General features: G+C 41.5%; 1 protein-coding gene across 1 annotated transcript in view; it reads left to right on the top strand.

Annotated features, from left to right (window-relative positions):
- Positions 1 to 451: 451 nt before the first annotated feature.
- ZC3H12C (zinc finger CCCH-type containing 12C) overlaps positions 452 to 17474 on the top strand; it is a 42618-nt gene continuing 25595 nt past the window's right edge. Inside the window, exon 1 of the mRNA XM_068181358.1 lies at positions 452 to 567. The gene's annotated coding sequence lies outside the window, so the exon portion shown is untranslated. The remainder of the gene's footprint in view (positions 568 to 17474) is intronic.

Raw genomic sequence — 17474 nt, 5'->3', positions numbered from 1 at the left:
CCAGAAGAGGCTTTTATAAATTCCAAAAGCAGAATAGCAGTGGGTGAAAATTACACACATACATATTTATATATACACACACACCGAGACACATTTGCAGCCTGTGAGTAGCAATGGCAGTATGTCTTATCTTGTATACGATATGCTCCATCAGCTACAAGCCATAATCACAACACCAGACTTTCATTCATATCTTCTAAGCAGCTCCTGGCGCTCAGCCGCCTCGGCATAAGCACAGAAGGCTGGGTGGGATGGTGAGAGGTAGATTACTTCAACTGCATAAAAGTAACTGCGAGGTGGGAGGAAACATCTCGTAATTAGAACACGGGACGGAAATTAAGGTCTCTACCAACTCTGTCACAAAGGGAGTTCGTGATCCTTGGCGAAAAGCTTTCCGACCGCCCTCTCTCCACCTGCACAGCCGGGGCGGTGGGGTACAGGGACCCTTGCACAGCGTGCGCCCGTGAGCACCCGGAGGTTTTCTCCGATGGCGGCAGGACCTTTGCCGGGCCGGAGGATCAGCTGCCCAGGCCGCGCCGCCCAGGCCCTCCCCACTGGCCCCAGCCGGTAACGTAGCGGCGTTTAGGGAGGGGGGCATCGCGGCAACCTTCGGGAATTCACGGCGGGAACCCACGGCGCGGGGGATGAGCTGTGTCCCTCGCCTGCCCGCCACCCACCGGGGCCGGGCCGGGCCGGGCCGGGCGGTTCCCCCGCCGGGTTTCGTGGCGCCTCGGCACCAGGTCCCCCCTCGTCCGTCCGCCCCGGCCGTGCCCGGCGAGAGGCGGCAAGGGGCGGCCCGGCGGGGCCCCGCGGAGCGCCGCCCGCAGCACCGCGGGGATGCGGGCGGCGGCGCCGCGGCGGGCGAGGTGAAAGCGACCTTGCGGCCACTCCTCACGCCCGCGGCGGCGGCTGCCGGCGGGCCGCAGGTGGGTGGCTGTGGGACCGCGGGGCTCGGCGGCCCCGGGCGGGCCCCAGCGATGGCGGCGGGGGAGCGCCGGGCCGAGGCTGCCGCGCTCCTACCCCGGCGCCGCCCATTGCCGGGGCCGGGCCGGCGTTGCGGCCCCGTGTTGACACACGCGCCGGCCCTGCCCCCGGCGCCTCCCCGAGGTCGCCCGGTGGAGGTCGCCCGGGCGGCAGAGGCCGCGGCGCGGCGGCGCTTCCCGGTGAGGGAGGAGACAAGCCCCGGCCCTCTGCCCCGAGGGGCCGGCGGTGTCGCCCCGCTCCTCGGCAGGCCCCGTCCCTCCGGAAAGTTTTCCCCGACCTGTTCGCTGCCGACCCCGGCGGGAGCCGCGGGCCGAGGCGGCGGGGGTGACCACCGGCCACCAGCCGGTGGCCAGCCCTTGCCAACGCCGGGCTGGCCCGCCCGCCGCGCCGCGCCCCGCCCGCGGCCGTGCCGGAGCTGCGGCCGGCCCGGGGGACACGCGTACCCCCGCGCTCCGGGAGCCTGACAAGGAATTTAAAACTTGCTTCAGGTACTCTACCTACCCTGTCGTTCCCCTGCTTCTAACTTTTGAGGTTGTTTTTGTGGGTGTTTTTGTTTTTAATTTTGTTTTCGTTTTCTGTGAGGAAAGTGTAGATTTATTCCCTCCGCTTTGTGTGAGAGGACAGGCTGCATAATTTGGCTTGCTCTGTTTAACCGAACCGCAATGTGTGTTGGTTTCACCATTCTCAGATCTGGTTGTAGCTTCTAAACCGTAATTTCTCGTAAAAATTAATTTTCAATCACCCGTGTATTCTGGGCGTAATTCTGCAGGCATGTCTGAATAGCGCCGGGCATGTAAGGTTGTATTTGTGGAGCGGTGACACTATTTTATAATGCCCCGGGGGAGGAAACTCCGCCGGGCTGTGCTTGTGCAGCACCTTCTGCAGCCGGACCTGGCCCTGTCTCACACTCCCCTGCCTGGCTCTGGTTTGGTGCGTCTGACAGGGCAAAATAGCCCTTAAGCGATGGTGTTGCCAAAAGTTGGGTTAAGAAAATACATCCCGCTGAACGGCAGGCTACATTTCTTGAACAACAGATGTATTGAAATGTCGTGTTTACTGTGTCTTGTCCTCTTGATCTGTGTTTGCAAAGTGGAGACATAACTCATAGTTGCAGCTCTTAGGGTTATGCAATTAACAACATACTTAAGATAGCAGTAGCACAGTCTTTTGATGTGGAAGGAAAATAAACCATTCAAGTATGTCTGGGTTTTCAAACTGACAGGGTACTTCCTCTTCCACTGTCTCCTTACCATGTAGCATTTGCCTATATAGCAAGCTAGTGAGCTGACAATAAGACTTTTTCAAGGATTATATTAGTCTTAGTGAACTGAATTTTCTAACTGGCAGTGCTCCAGGGTGATACTACACTTCAACAGAGTGTAATCTATCATTAATGAATCTGAACTCTAGCATGTTGTCATTTTAAAGAGAATTTGTTATGTCAGTGTAAAACACATTTGCAACAATTTTAGGGAGTTAGGGGGAAAATTTTCTGTTTTCTCTCTCCCTGCTCCCTCTTCTTTATTACTTAGACCACTTAGTCTTGAAAATTTGAAAACTTACTTTTTGTTTTTTCCTAATGCATGTAGTTGAACCAATTCGAAGTACTTAATCTCTCTACAAATCTTACCTTGGTTATTACACCTTTATTGCTACACCAGACTTCTGAGCAGCAGTCACCCAGTGGAGCTGCAATTACCATTACCATTTGCAATCCTTTTAAAAAGGCAGTTATTATTTATAAGATCCTGATAGACAGAACTATACTAACAGTGTTTTTACACATCTGCAAATCAAAATATGCATTCAAAAATATTTCTTAAAATGTGAATGCAGAGAAGTGGAGTTTATTGAAGGTATGCAATTTAAAAACAAACCTCATACTCTCAACCTGACAGAGCATGAAGGGATTATCCAGACTTGACTCATCTGTGCAGATTGTGCACTTCATGCTGACTGCTGTGCTGAACAGCACTCTGCTGCAGTGATTTCATTGCCTGCCTCTCTGGGTTGTACAAACCTTTAAAAACACTGTTGGTGTTCCAGAGCTGTTCATACTTTTGAAGAAAACTAGGCTTGCAGTTGGTGAGACTTGAAAAGATTGTAGATGCTGTTAGATATTTGATGAAACCTATTGACTATATATTTACTGTTCATTTTTACATGGGTAAGTCAAAAACCTTATGGAATTTTATTTTGTGAGATCTTATACATGCTACATACAGTTGAAAGTAGTCTTTAACCAAGCAAGCTGGAGAAAAAGCAGTTCAAAGTCGGTGTGAAATAAAATGAGGAACTTGTTTGGCTCGGGTCAGTTTTTGTTGTACTCGGAAATGGCTGCAGCTAAACAACTCCATTTGGTGAAAAAAAGAGATGTGTGATTTAGTTAGACTTCTTTCATTACAGGAGTCATAAAATCTTGTTTAGTATTTTCTGTATCATCTCCCTAACTTCTGTCTTGAACCAGTTATTTAAAAAATTCTGCCCTTGAGAACTAAAGAGTCTGTTTCTTTTTCTTTTTCCTAATTGTCCTTTATTTTTAAATTAAAACAGATCATAATCTGGATTTTGTTCCAATGATCAATCTCTTCATAATCTGGATTTCAAATAATTCTTAAAAACTGAAATGATTGTGAGTAGTAAAAAAGGAGGAGAAAGGTTTATAGTTACTGGGAGGAAGGGTAGAAAATGTGTGATGTAAAACTGCTTTTCCTCTTCTGTACATATTCTGCTGCTTTTGCTGTTCTCTGAAGCAATGTCTCACACGTAGCTAGGTAGTCATAGATAAGAGTTTTTCTATGTTATGCAAGAGATATTTCATAATTCAGTCATTTCCATAGTATTTGTCACCATGGGAGCTAGCCAGCGGCCTTATTAATGATCAAGGTGATTACACCTTGTTTTTTGACTTGGGGTACTGAAAACTGTGTCTGAGCTACCGTAAGAAATGGATGTTGTACAAAGACTGCAGTGAGTTGTTTCTGTGAAGAGATGGAACCGTTTCTGTCCTAGAACTGAAGTTGTAGAATGATGCTTTATATCTCTTATCATGCATAGTTATGTGTAAAATGCCTCATGTCTCCAAGCTTGCTAAATATTTACAATAAATGTACTACTTCTACCATATGTTTGAATCAAGAAACCCATTAATTGAGCAAGCCCATATTTTTATGCTTGAAAGAATTGGCGCTTTGTTTTAATTGCTAAATTATACGTTAAAAGTTGACTATAAAAAAAGCAAAGGTGAGATGGTGTAATAAGAATCAGAGTAATTTTTCTTACTTCCTGGCCTCAAACTGTAGTTATTTTCAGTTAGAAAATAGATAGAAAATCAATTGTAATCTGCTCATAATTGCCTTCCTGGTAGTTACGAGGCATTTCACTCCCTCTTCCTTCCCCTCTCCCCCACACCTTTTTCTTCATCTTTTTTTTTTCCTCACTGTCTGTATTTTTTTCTTCTGTATGTCTTGTGGAGTAGGCAGATCTCCAGAGTTAGAGGAGATTTTTCATTGAAAAGCTCTTAATCTTTAAATGTTTTTGTGTAACAGCTTGAGGCTCTGTCAAAAAGCATGTTCCTTTCCAAGTTGTTTAGTGATGAGTAGAAATTGACAGAGGTTTTCGTAACCTTGGGGCTTTCTGCTTAGATGAACCAGGCATTTCTCTTTTACCTCTCAGGATTGATTACTTCAGGTTAGATCACATGTCTTATGTAAAAAGCGTAGCTTGCACTGCCAAAAATCCAAATTGCTTTTTCCTTAGCATGAAGTGCTGGGCTTGACATTTGACACTGACTTTTCACATTCTGCTAGGGTGTTGTACTGCCCATTAAAGAATTATTTTAGGGCTTTGGTAAACTCAAGCTCAATTCATTCTTGAGTTATAGCTGCAGAATGAGAATGCTTTGAGAGCATACCTCAATTTTAAGACTTGCACCTCTGCTCCCTGACTCAAAAGGTGCAGACAAGATGTTTTCAAACTTTTCCCTGGGAAGTAACATAGCTCACCATCTGCAACTGTGAGGTCCATCATTCTTCCTGGCTTATGTCACAGCAAGCACCAGACTACCTCTCCTGATGGCTTGACCATTTTAAGGTAATATTTGCTTGATGTATGATACCAGTGTAACACTTTAAAATTTGACATACGTCATCCTTCCTCCCTGGGAGAGTGGGTGTCTATTTATATATTTATATGTACATGTGTATGTGTACAGGTAGATGGATACAGAACAGAATGCTAGACCATCACAGGTTCTGCTGTCCTTTAAATGTAGAAACCTTCTATGTGCTCATAAATGTAGCTCCCAATACCTCTGTTTTAGACCAAAGTGATTTGGTTCTAAATTCTTTCAGGATAAAGATGTTCTTTGCATAAAATTTCTGCAGTATTATACAAAGTATTTAAAATGTATTCTTGCTTAAAATTACAGTCTTCTTTAGAGTGGATAATGAGGAAACTAAAGCTTTATTCAGAAGGAGGGATTTTACTTTATGAGAAGTTGGTATTTTGAGAAAAGAGTGGGTAGAGAGGAGGGAGGGGCAAGACATTCAGTGGATGGGAGTGCAGAAAAGTTTAATGGATGTTATTAATCCTCCCAGTGGAAGAAATAGAGTCACTTCTTTTGGTATGAAAGGAATGTCTTGGGAGGTGGTTGAAAGTTGCAGAAGTGTGCCAGAGAATGGAGAATCAGTGAAGCTGGAGGTGTTCAGTAAATGGGACACAGGTTATTGCAAATACCTGAAAAGCATTTTGCTTGCTGTGAGTAGGTAAAGCTCAGAGTCTGGGGAGCATCTTAAAGAGTAAAATCCTTAAGCCCTTTACTGCTTGACAGAAACTCAGGTGATAATTCCTAAATGACCATTTGTATGAGCCATGCTCCCCTATGAACTGTAAAAAGTAATGTGTTAAGTTGTGAAATCAATGAAGCAGTCCCATGAAGCTTTGAAGTTTTGTGATGTACTGAAAATTTCAGTGTTGCTATGACGTAGACCTTTTATCTTAGGATTAATGAAATTTGGTGGTTTGGCAGAGGTTGTCTGGAAAAGGGGCAGATTGCATTTCCTTTAGCAGAAGCTACTTTCCTAGTTTACTTTTGTTCTTTAAACTGCTAACACAAGTAGCTGGTATCTAATTCTTCATCTCTCTGCTCTCATAGTTGCCATTAAAGTTAGCGCCTTGATTCTCAACAGGTCTCTTCAATCCTTTGTCATCTGTAAAGCTAATATTGGAATTGCTGAGTTATCTGTCTTTCCAGATTCCATACATGGCTTCATTATTGATGAGAGACAGTTCTCTTACAAGACATGCCATAAACACTTACATGGAGATCTCAACTTTATCGTAGCGGAGAGCCTTAGAGCCTCATAGCTTGCAGAACATCCCCTAAGGCTTTTCCACCTTAAAATATTCAACTAATTTGGAAATCTCAGATGATTTTTCCTTCAGCAGAAACTCCAATACATGCTATTTGTAATGCCACATACACCTCTGGAAATGGTTTGTTCTGGCTAGGGAAGGACTGTGATGTGCAAGTGCCCAGGGTTGTGCATCTGGGTTCACAAGTCTCTGTAGCAGCTGTTTCTGGGGTTTGTACCTGCCATTCTTGCTGGGTTGCCAACTAGGCTTTTGCCATTCTTGCCGAGCTGTGAGTTGGACTCATTAGTGCTGAAACTGTCACTGTTGGGATTACAGTCTGGGTTTCTTGAAGTTCTTGAGCTACAGCCCATGCTTTCTGGTGAAAGATTAAAATCAGAGTTTTCTGATTCAGCTGCTGTTTCCCAGACACTTCTTCACTTCTCTTTTCATAGTTTTTTACTGTAGCTGTCCTGTGGAAGAAAATAACATCTGGTACCATGCATACATTGATGGGACTGTCATCTGGTTCCAGGAAAAGACTGTGTGGCTAAATGTGTTTAGGTAGTTCTCACTTCTTGGAGCTTGACCTTACTGCCAGGACTCATTCAAAGTCACGATTTTTGTCTGAGCTTTTTGCCCTCTTCTCTGAATTGAGCATTGCTTAAAAATGAAACTTGGTAAGCCACCCTTGCCTGATCATTTTGGAGAAGCTAAAATACAGATCTCACAGAGAATTAGGGTGTGTTTGCATTGTGAAATTTTCCAGCCTTTTTTTTTTTTCCCCAGGAGTGAGAATAATTGTTCTTCGATAAGTTTTAATGGTATTGGTGGAGTGCATGGTCTCTCCCTGAGGTTTTGTTCAGTATTTGGTGTTAGTCTGCCATCTGATTTGTTCATAAAACTGTCTGCTCCAAAGTTTTATAAGGCTGTGGTAGGACTCTATAATTCACATGTAATGCCTTGATAAATTTTGGACATTGGTATGTTACAAATCAGTTTGCTTTTGATATATACGTATGTTGCAAGAGAGACCTCGGATAAGCAAACTCATTAGTATGAAATAAGCATCATCATCTTAAAGTTGATCTTTGTTGCTACTCCTGTGAGCAGTTTGAATTGTTCATCTACAGCTTGAATGTGCTCATCATTATGCCTGCGAGATCTCTGATGAGAAAATGTTTGTAGTGGGCAGACTGAAAACAGATGCCTCCAGTGGGAATTGTAAATAGGGTTTAGTTCATCTGCTGACATGGGATCCTTTTGTGGACTGTAAAGCCTCATCCCTTGATGAGTGTAAGATGATGTTGCAGAAATAGATAATAAGGCTAAAGAGGGCATATTAGCAAGAGGTTCACCATTGGGCTAAGTGAAGTGATCATTTGCCTCTTTTTGGCAGTGGTGAGATTGTATTTGGAGCACCGAGTCCAGTTTTGGTTTCTAAAGGACAGGAGAAGACACTGCCTTACAGAGGCCAGTCTAGTGGATGGCTACCAGGTTGATTAGGGGGCTGGAGTACATTGTGTTAACAAGGAGAGACACCTGGAGAACTGAGTTTGTTCAGCCTTATTTAAGAAAAGGCAAAGGGGGATCTTATTGCTGTCTTCAGCTCTGTAACTTGTTTGGAGAAGACAAAGTACTCTATTTGGAGGCATGTAACAGAAGGACAAGAGGCAGCAGTTGACAAGGTATAGTGATAAATTCTGGCTGAAGATGAAGAAAAATGTCACCATGAGAATACTTACACATTGGGGCAGGTGTTTGGGGAATTTGTGGAGTCTCCAGCCTTGGCAATGCTCAAAAGGAAAAGACACAGAGCAACCTAGTGTAGCTGAACCTATATTAAGTGAGGGTTTGTTGGACTAGTTGGCCTCCAGAGATTCCTTCCAAACTAAGTTATTTAGTACTAAATGTTAATAGCATCACCAGTTCTGAATGAAGGATTCCCATTTGAATGTCTTTATCAGATCTAACTTCATGACAAGGACTCTGAAGGGCAAAGTGTGAGCACTGAGGGCTCAGAAAGGCTCAAAATGTTACCCTAATTAAATAAATGTGTGCATGAATTCACAGGTCTAAAATCTATCTAGCTTTTTAACTAAATACAAGAAAATTTGGTCAGCAGTATTAATTACTACTTTAAAAGCTGCAGACTTCTGAGCCCAGAATGACTCTGAGGCTGCGAATAGCTGGAAAAATTATGGTAAATCACTAACACAGTTTGTCTCTTTCTGATGTATTAGGTTATTAAACATTAGCAAGCTGTTTAATTAATGTGTAAAATACTAGGATTTCAAAGCCTGTATGTAGCTCAGTGTGGAGACTTTCTTGTGGTCTTTCCTGAGTTCAGGAATACAGTAAAACTGAAGAAAAGCTATACTTAAAAGACAGTTAGTAAGATAGACTTCTGTGCGGCTATTTTTTTCCATTCCAAGAATCCAAGTTCATTTGGAACTTTGATTTGCAGCTATAGTAACCCACTTCAAGTAAGATCTGGCTATTGTTGCCACTTGTCAGATCTATTAAAAGCTTCCTCAGAAAGTAAGAAATAGTTATGTGCTAAGTGTGTCTCGACAAACCACATGATCATCTCTGTCTTCTCTGATTCTTAGCTTACTAAATCCAGGTAAAAAACCGAACCTTAACATGTTCTCTGGCTCTTTCATCCCAGTAAAGTGTAAATGGCAAGGCTGAAAGTTGTGCAGAAAATCTGCTGCTGGCAGCTCTCTTGCAGAAGGCTCCAGGCCAAAAAGACAACTGCAGCCGTGTGGTACAGGCATAGGAATTGTGTCTCAAATAAGCATAACACTGTGATGCCATTTAGGGCGACACAGAGTCCAACCAACACCTTGAACTGTGTCCAGGAACCCTGGAGATTATGGGGCTCTATTGCCAGCAACATGGCCTGAAACACAGCCTGGCCATGTCTCTAGACAGTTTGAGAGGCCTATTTTCCTCTGGCAAACCTTTCAAACTCTTAACAATAGTCTGTGGCACAGATAAAAGATATTAAGTTGACTAGCTAAGTGTATTTAAGTGAAGAGAATACTTTTTTTTTTCACATAACCGTGTTAGTTTTGTAAGAGGATTTTCTTTTGACAGAACAAATTTGAATAAAAGTACTTTGCTAAGCATGATGGTGTGCACTTTGTACAGTTGTAGGCATTGTCTGGCCACCCCATATTGTCACAGGGAAAGTTAATTAGGCAGTTCAAATTTTCATGCTCAAAAAGCATCCAGACAACATGACTCTTTCTGGAAGTGGGAGGAGATCAAATCTAACATGTATGTATTGGTGGAAACTTTTTTTTTCCCTTGAATGCTTTGTAGCTCAGTGTCTCCTTCAATTCATAAATAATAAAACTAAAAAATAAATTAAACAGTTACAATCTTAAAGTGAGCACTGTTCCCCCATTTGTTGCAGAAATGGACAGTGTGTTTCACACTTGAAGTTGCCCTGGTGTGCTTGTGCAGGTGTGATTACAGTGCCTTGTGTGTTTGTGCTGGGATTTAACCACATTTGAGTTGGAGTGTCCGCTTAAAGATGGGAAATACTTGAGCCTGCTGTATGTCATTGTGCTGGAGGCAGTCAGCAGTAGCCTTCCAGTAGAAGAGAGACGTGGAGTTACTGGAGTGAGTCTAATAAAGGGCCAGAAAGATGAAGAAGGGACTGGAGCATTTCCTCTAGGAGGGAAGGCTGAGAGAGCTGGGGCTGTTCTGCCTGGAGAAGAGACTTGTAGGGTTTTTATCAGTTCATACACTGATAAAAATCAGTCCATACACACTCTGAATGGTGTGTGCAAAGCAGACAGAGCCAGCCTCTTTTCAGAGGTGCCCATGGACAGGACCAGAAGCAGTGGGCTCAGACTATTCTTTCTGAACATTAGGAAATGCACTTTTTCTGTGAAGATGACCAAGAACTGACAGCTGCCCAGGGAGGTTGTGGAGTCTCCATTCTTGGAGGTGTTCAGATGCTATCCAGACAGGGTCCAGCATCTGGCTCTTGGTAGCCCTGTTGGAGCAGGGGAATTGGACCTGATGTCCTACAGAGATCTCTTCCAACTTCAGCGATTCTGTGATGTTGTGGAAGAAGCACAGATCAGGAATCCATGCCTACAGTGACTGTCTGTAAGTTACAGTACCGAGGAAATCATCATCATCTTAGGTAAACAGTGGAGGGTTTTTTGTCACATAATCAAAACTATTTCATTTTAAGATTAAAATCTGCCTCAGAAAATGTATTTCATTTCAGGTGCTACATCTCAGTGTGGTAGTGAGGGGTGATGCCAGTGTTTTTTAGTGTTACAGAATGCTGCTTTATGCTTTCTGTGTAGTTGGCTGGTGTGGCTCAAGCCTCTTGGGCTTGTCATGTAGGCAAACTGTGCAGCTGCAGGTGGGTGCCTTGTCACGTTGTGATGAGCAGCTCATGGTCACTGGCTTTGTCTACCAGCAGAAAAGTGAAGACTGGATCTGTTTTACCCGTGATTAGCAAAAAAGTAATCACTACTTATGATAACACTTGGGGTTTTCCGCTTCTCTTCAAAACCTCAGAGGACATCCTGATAAATGTTGCAATGGTTTGCTCAGGTCTTGCATGCAGCCAATATACTGATGATCTAATGGGATTATACCAGAAACTTAGACATTTTGACCTTCTTTTCAGATGATGCCCTGCTGGAAAATGCATCTCTGCTTTTTTAATTTTAAGTATACCTAGAGATTGATGTGTCTTTTTTCAAAGAGTGAAAGAACTCTTCGCCACTTTGTTTTAATGCATTTGAAAGTGCTTATTTTTCTATAAAGCAATTGCACTGCATTTGAAAATACAGTTGAACCTTATTTTAAAATATGGTGGTTTTGAAAGGTTAGTTATTCTCCAGGCAAAACATTACTCATCTTTATCATAATATCAGTTCTTTTTCTGAATTCTAGGCACTCCTTACGGATCATTTAATTCCTTTGTATGGCTGTAGACTGCTGGTTTTTTGTCTGGTTTTGACTGTGAGTAAATCCAGTCTAGAGCACCACTTACAACTCCTCAAAACCAGGTGAACTTCTTTCAAATGTTCTACTTAAGATAGTCTATCTCTTTGTATAATTTGAAAATAATATTTTTTTTTTGTATTGCCACCTTGTAATTTTAAAGATAAGCATCTCCCTTGCAGCTCCCAAGTCCAACAGTAAACATAAGTTTTTCACTTTTTTTTGGGCTGAGTTTTGTCTGTAGCCTATAACCGTAATTTCTGTTTCATAAATGCAGTGGTACATGATTGATTTTACTTGTGCAGTGTGTTCTTGCAAAGGCATCATTTAATACAGGAGACTTAGCACAAAGTTGTAAAATAAAAGATAATTAAACACATTAATGGGACAAATTGTCTTTCTAATTGCTGCAATAATACCACTGGAGTGACAGCCAATTTTACGTATGCTTATATATTTTATGTATGCTTGCATAAAATAATTCCTTTTTCAATAAGGCTTTGTTTTCAACATGTTTGAAACAACAAGATTTGTCTGGAACTAGCAGATTTTTTGGGGCTTTTTTAAGGTCTTTTTTCTGCCTTATAGTAGTGGTTCCCTAATATCTTCAGCCTGTGCTGTCTGAATTTCCCAGCTGCTCCATCTCTCCTCCCTTTGGTCTCTCTGGTCCTTCCATGCGTGCTTTTCACACCACACTGGGCAGTGGTGGGGGGGGAGAATAAAGGGGATGCTCTCTTTCCCACCCCTCGCCCAAACCAAGAGACACCTTGGTCTGTGTCTCTCTGCAGCATCCCATCACCTCCAGGCAATTCAGGATTTTATGCTGGCCTGCTGTTTAATCAAGTGGCACTAAGGACCTGATAAGCACTGTACAAAATGTCCCATACCTAGCAGCCACAAATACAGGGTTTTATAGCTTACTCATCTTGCAAGACCAGAAATTTGAAGGAGCTGTTGCATTTGCTATGTCTGGATTTAATTTACTACCTCTTTGTATTTTGAGTGTTGCAATAGGAAGCTGTTGAACTCGGTATTGGATTTGGAGGTTTTAGCACAAGAAGTAGAACTTGCTTTGTCTTTTTGTGCTGTGTGCCTTGTGCTTGCTTTGTACATTCTGGTGATGCTCTTACAGCCTTTCACAGATGTGATGGCAGAGCCCCACTATTTCCTACTAAGGTGTCTTTGGTGAGCTCATCATTCCCACAAAGAAGCCTGATGTACTTGATAAGCCTTAATATGAATGCTTTTCTGTCATCATAAGCATGATTTAATAGGATGATCTGGCACCTTGTAAACCTTCAACAACCCAGCTTCTTTTAGGGAAGAGCTGAGAAGATGCTTCCAGAAGAGGAAGCTGGTTTAAGTAACTGATGTTGTGCACAAGATAGAATTAGAAAATGTCTTCTTAATTCAGCCAACTATAGCTTACTAGAATATTTTCTGTAAATTTAACAATATAATGTAAGTCTTCAGATTGTATCCATTCTCATTTTGGTCATAGTGCTGCAGCATGGTGTTTGCATGAACTTTAATCTGCAACTAAAGTTCCCTGGTTCCCTGAAGACATGCACTTGGTATGTGGAGAGTTTGGGGGTACATGAAGTAGGGTGATATTGTTACCGTAGAAGATGTAGAGGAGGCAGGTCTTTGCAAGTGAACTTCTTGCGGCATTATTTTTAAGGCAGTTTTCTAAGCTGGGTAATGCACTTGCACTAGCTGTAGTTGTAGAACCATAAGTACAGCACTTCTTTGCCACGGAGTTCTCTTTTATAGATGTATATAAAGGGTATATATGTGTATATATGTATCTCTGTATTGCAAAAGAAATGCCTGGCTCTAATCAGGGAGATAACAAGTGACTAGCCAAGTGATCCTGCTTGCATTTAAGTGCAGTTCTTGGACACAGGTAAACTGGACTGGCTTCCAGTTTTGCCTACAGAAGTTTTAATATGCTTAACGTTATCCAATACTGGCAACTGAGGTAGTCTAAATACCACAGCAGGGACTGATTAGCTTTTTCAGATCACTGCTTTTATTTGCTGTTTGCAAAGAGGCTTAATCCAGTGCTGTGGATCAGGCATCCCACTGTGCTCGTAGGTAGCTTTCTCTCAGTCTTTGTGTTCACAGTGGCAGAAATTAGTATGGAGTCTCATCCTGTCTCTGACTTAAAGGCTCCAAAACTGTGGTGTTAGTAGCTGTTTTTAGGGGTGTCTAATGGACAGTGTGGAGAAACTATGGTTGGAGTTTCTTCTTTGAAGTTTATTATCTGGGCACCTGATAAGTGCATCAGTGTAATAGCATGACAGTATGTAAGTTCATTTACTGTGTTGAATTGCTTTAATATCCGCATAAAGCTTGGAAAGTTACTTGAAACAGTTCTAACAAACCTATTCTCATTCTTCTCTTCTGTTAAATCACAGTAGATACTTCCCAGCAGTTTGCCTGTCCTCACAAGCAGAGGAGGACAGCTGCCTCTGTGTTTCTCATTATTGCTTTTAGTCATGTAATGATGCTGAAGTTCAGTAAATATGCTTTTCTAGTAGTCATTCAGATGAACATTTGGAAATGCACAATCTCTTCCTTCTCTATTTTGATTTGTCTTCAGTTGAAGTTACCAGCAGTGGCAAATTGTTATTTGAAAGTCCACATTGCACCACCTTTTTTTATCAAGGATCAAACCTTGCTACAATTATGTTGCTAAATGTCTGTGTTGGGCAATGGAAATGTTGGGCAGTGAGGGGAGATGTGGACTGGAGTTTGTGTTTCTGTGTGGATTACTTCGATTGAAAATAAAAACAATAAAGACCTGGCTATAGCCTAGCTCCAGACTTCTGTTCAAATATTCTGTCATCGAGAAAAGATGGAAAGATCTTGGCATCTAGAACAGATCTGTGAAAAAGTAAAAGAGGAAAGCAGTTGTGTTGCAAACAAATACGAGGGACTCCAGAACAAAAGAGTGGTTTGTAGTTCCTTCCTATCAAGTGCTCTGATGTTTCAACTGCTTAAAAATATCCATTATTCCATATATTAATATTATGTGGTTTTAAACGCTTTCACCCCCTCCATTGAAATTACTCACAAGTACTCTTAAGAGTTATGTGTAAATGCAAGCTTGTTGCAATTATTGACTAATGTAGAAAAGTGTCAGAAAATCCAGAAAGCAGTTTCTGAATGCATTTCAGTGTTTAGTGTGGGCTCCTTTCATACCTCCTTGTGCTTTATATCACTATGATTAATTTTGCTAACAAGAAAAGGGGACTACAATAGCTCCTGATAGATCTGTTTTTCTTTAATATTTTTCTTGACAATGAACATTTTGTTTCCATAATAGAAGGGGTTATATTCCTTCAGACTGATACATTTTAATAGAAACTCACAATTTTTACTACTTAAAAAATAATTCTTTTCTTTGTTTCATGAATTAGAAACAATGAGGAGAAGCTGAAGTCTGCCCAAGCCAGGTGTTTCTTGTTGGCAGCCTGCTCCCTAATGACTCTGGCTCTCATACAGCAGCTGCCTGCTAGTCTCTTTTGTATGGCCTATTGTTGCTGCACACCCCTCGTTAATACACATGCTGCCCGGGGCAGACCCTGAGAATGACATCAACTTGCTTATCTTAGAAACCTCCGAACCTGATGCTGGATGGGGAGGTTGCCTTGCATCTGCCCGGCCAACTAATTGTGAGCTCTGCCGGCCGTGATTGGCTCCACAGCCGCTCAGTAGTAGGTTAAGCAAAGACATCGCGGGTCCATCTGTTCGTCCATTCATTGTTCTGCTTGCTTGCCTGAAGTCTGCAGCTGAAATCGTGTTAAGGAGTTGCTTCTGGAACAGCTAAGAGAAACCAATGTCTGTGTGTTTTCCAGCCAACGTAAGTATAGGGGCTTCTCTCTGCACAAACGGGATGATTCACCTTTCTGGTGTTGAAGCATTATCAGTTTGCGTTTGGACAACGAGCTAGCCTGTGTGTCGGCTGAGATTTGCACACTTTGGGTGTCTCTTGGAAAAAGAGGGATAGAAAAACAGTTATGTGCTAAGATTAAGTATATTAAAGAGCATTGACTCACCTGCATTCTATTAAGGAACTTTTGAAAGCATCAGTAATGGTGCATTTCCCAGAATTTGAAAATGGTAGGAGTAGCCATCAACAAAACAAATTCTCTAGCCCAATGGAGAGAAGGAGAGGTTTCAACTTCTAAGTTACAGGTATTTACCCTTTTTTGCAAATAAGCTGTTATTTAAATTGTGGCTAGTAGAAAAAGCTCTTAAAGAAAAACAGAATTATATACCTTTTCCATTATACTACACCTTGGGTGAAATTTACCATGTTTGTGGAAGTAGGAAGAGCTCCATTATAGGCTATCTGAAGATACTGATGTGTAAGATTGAGCATTAGGGTGGTCTCAGATAGGAATGTGTTACAGTCAAAGGTTTTGAGTTTTTAAAACCAGTTATCACTGTGTCAGATGTAGTCCGGCTGTTTTTCTAAAGTTTCTTATCTATTTTGTTTTATATTTTGAGTTCAGATGTTAGGCTGAAGAACAAACACTGTGTACTCCATGAGCCTATGTTTCAAGGATCCTGTAAAAAAAAAAAAAGTCCAAAACAAAGACCTTCATATATCAGTTGAGAGGGAAAGAGAGCATATAAAAGGGTTAAAAAGAGGTTTGCATTTCTACCACATGCCCTATTGTGTGAACATATGCATGAGTCTATTGAAAGTTTTCAGAAGATGGGCAGGCCACCAGTTGCTGGTCTCCTGCAGTTCCAGTAGACATCTGTTGCCCCAGAGCATTAACCAATCTGTTCAATGGGACATCCCTCCTTTGTTGGATAGAATGATGCAGACAACAGCACTCGCTCAAATACAATGGTAATTAAATACATAGAAACTACAGCAGTAGGTATTTATTACATATTCATTATTTTATTTGCATTGTTGCAGTATCTTTATCATTTGGATAACAGATACGTTCTTTTTTCTTTTCTGATCAACTCTGCACTTCTGTTTGTGACAAGCAGTGAGTGTTTCAACAAAATTATTTCAGTATTTTGCATTTTGTGTTCAGGAGACTTAGAAAAAGTCTACCTCTGTGAAAACATGTTGAACTCTTTCCTTGTAGACTGTATCTTCAGGAACTTGTTGATGGTCTTTTGAGAATACATGTTTTCTGTTATACTGTGCCACATGACACTACTTTAGTCTCTTATTTTCCCTCTGTGAACTAAATTTGCGTTAAATTATTTATTTTATGCTCAACTGTAAGTGGAAAATATTCTGAATACACAGTAAAAGATAAAGTGATCTACTAGCCCACATCCCTTTGAGAAATATTTCTGTTTTGTGTGGAGGTGAATTGATGGGCTGATTGTTGTTAATGGTTAGTCGAAAATAGTGGCAACTTCTAAGAAATGGTAAAAGATTATACTTCTGCAATGAAGTGCTCATCTGGATTATTATACTTATACCTGATAAATGTATGTACAGCACTTTAAGCCTTTAAAAGTGAACACAGTGTGAGGTACTGTAGTTTCAAACAGACTACAGTTTAAAACCTTTGTTATCATAGGTATGTCTAAATTGGGAGTTACCCATTTTATTAACCTTTTCATAAATACCAATCTTTTACTGAGCTGTGGTGAGCATAACCAAAAGGTGAAGACTTTCATGACTGGAATTTTTTGGATGATTTTTGTTTGTTTATCTTTCATTTGAGTCAGAATTCATAGTAGATGCTTTTCTTAGCTATATTGAATTGTATCAGTCAGCATACTTTAAAAACATATGTGTGTAATAAAAGCTCCTTGTGAATAAAGGAATTCTTAACTGCTGTTGCTCCTTAGATAAGTGTGACCTTTTCTGGTTTTCATGAGCTTCGTTGTCCTGTATGTAGGTACACTAGCGTTTATTTGGAATACAAATTATTTGGAATTCAAATTGACTGCCTGGCATGTTGCTCTTCACTAAACAAACCCAGACAAAATAATCAGCAGCATTCAACAGTGACATCTGATTTTCATGGTTCTAGTCAGTGAATCTCATAGAGGACATCATGATTGGAGCTCCAGAGTGTAATGTTTCTAAGACATGCTACTGACTACAAATATGATATGCAAAGTTTCCAGGCATTATAAAAATTTGTCTGAAAATAAATGCA

Source organism: Anomalospiza imberbis, chromosome 2 (genome assembly GCF_031753505.1).
Source record: "Anomalospiza imberbis isolate Cuckoo-Finch-1a 21T00152 chromosome 2, ASM3175350v1, whole genome shotgun sequence".
Classification (NCBI taxonomy): Eukaryota; Metazoa; Chordata; class Aves; order Passeriformes; family Viduidae; genus Anomalospiza; species Anomalospiza imberbis.
Note: the sequence above shows the minus strand (reverse complement) of the source record. Positions and strands in the feature narration are given on the sequence as shown.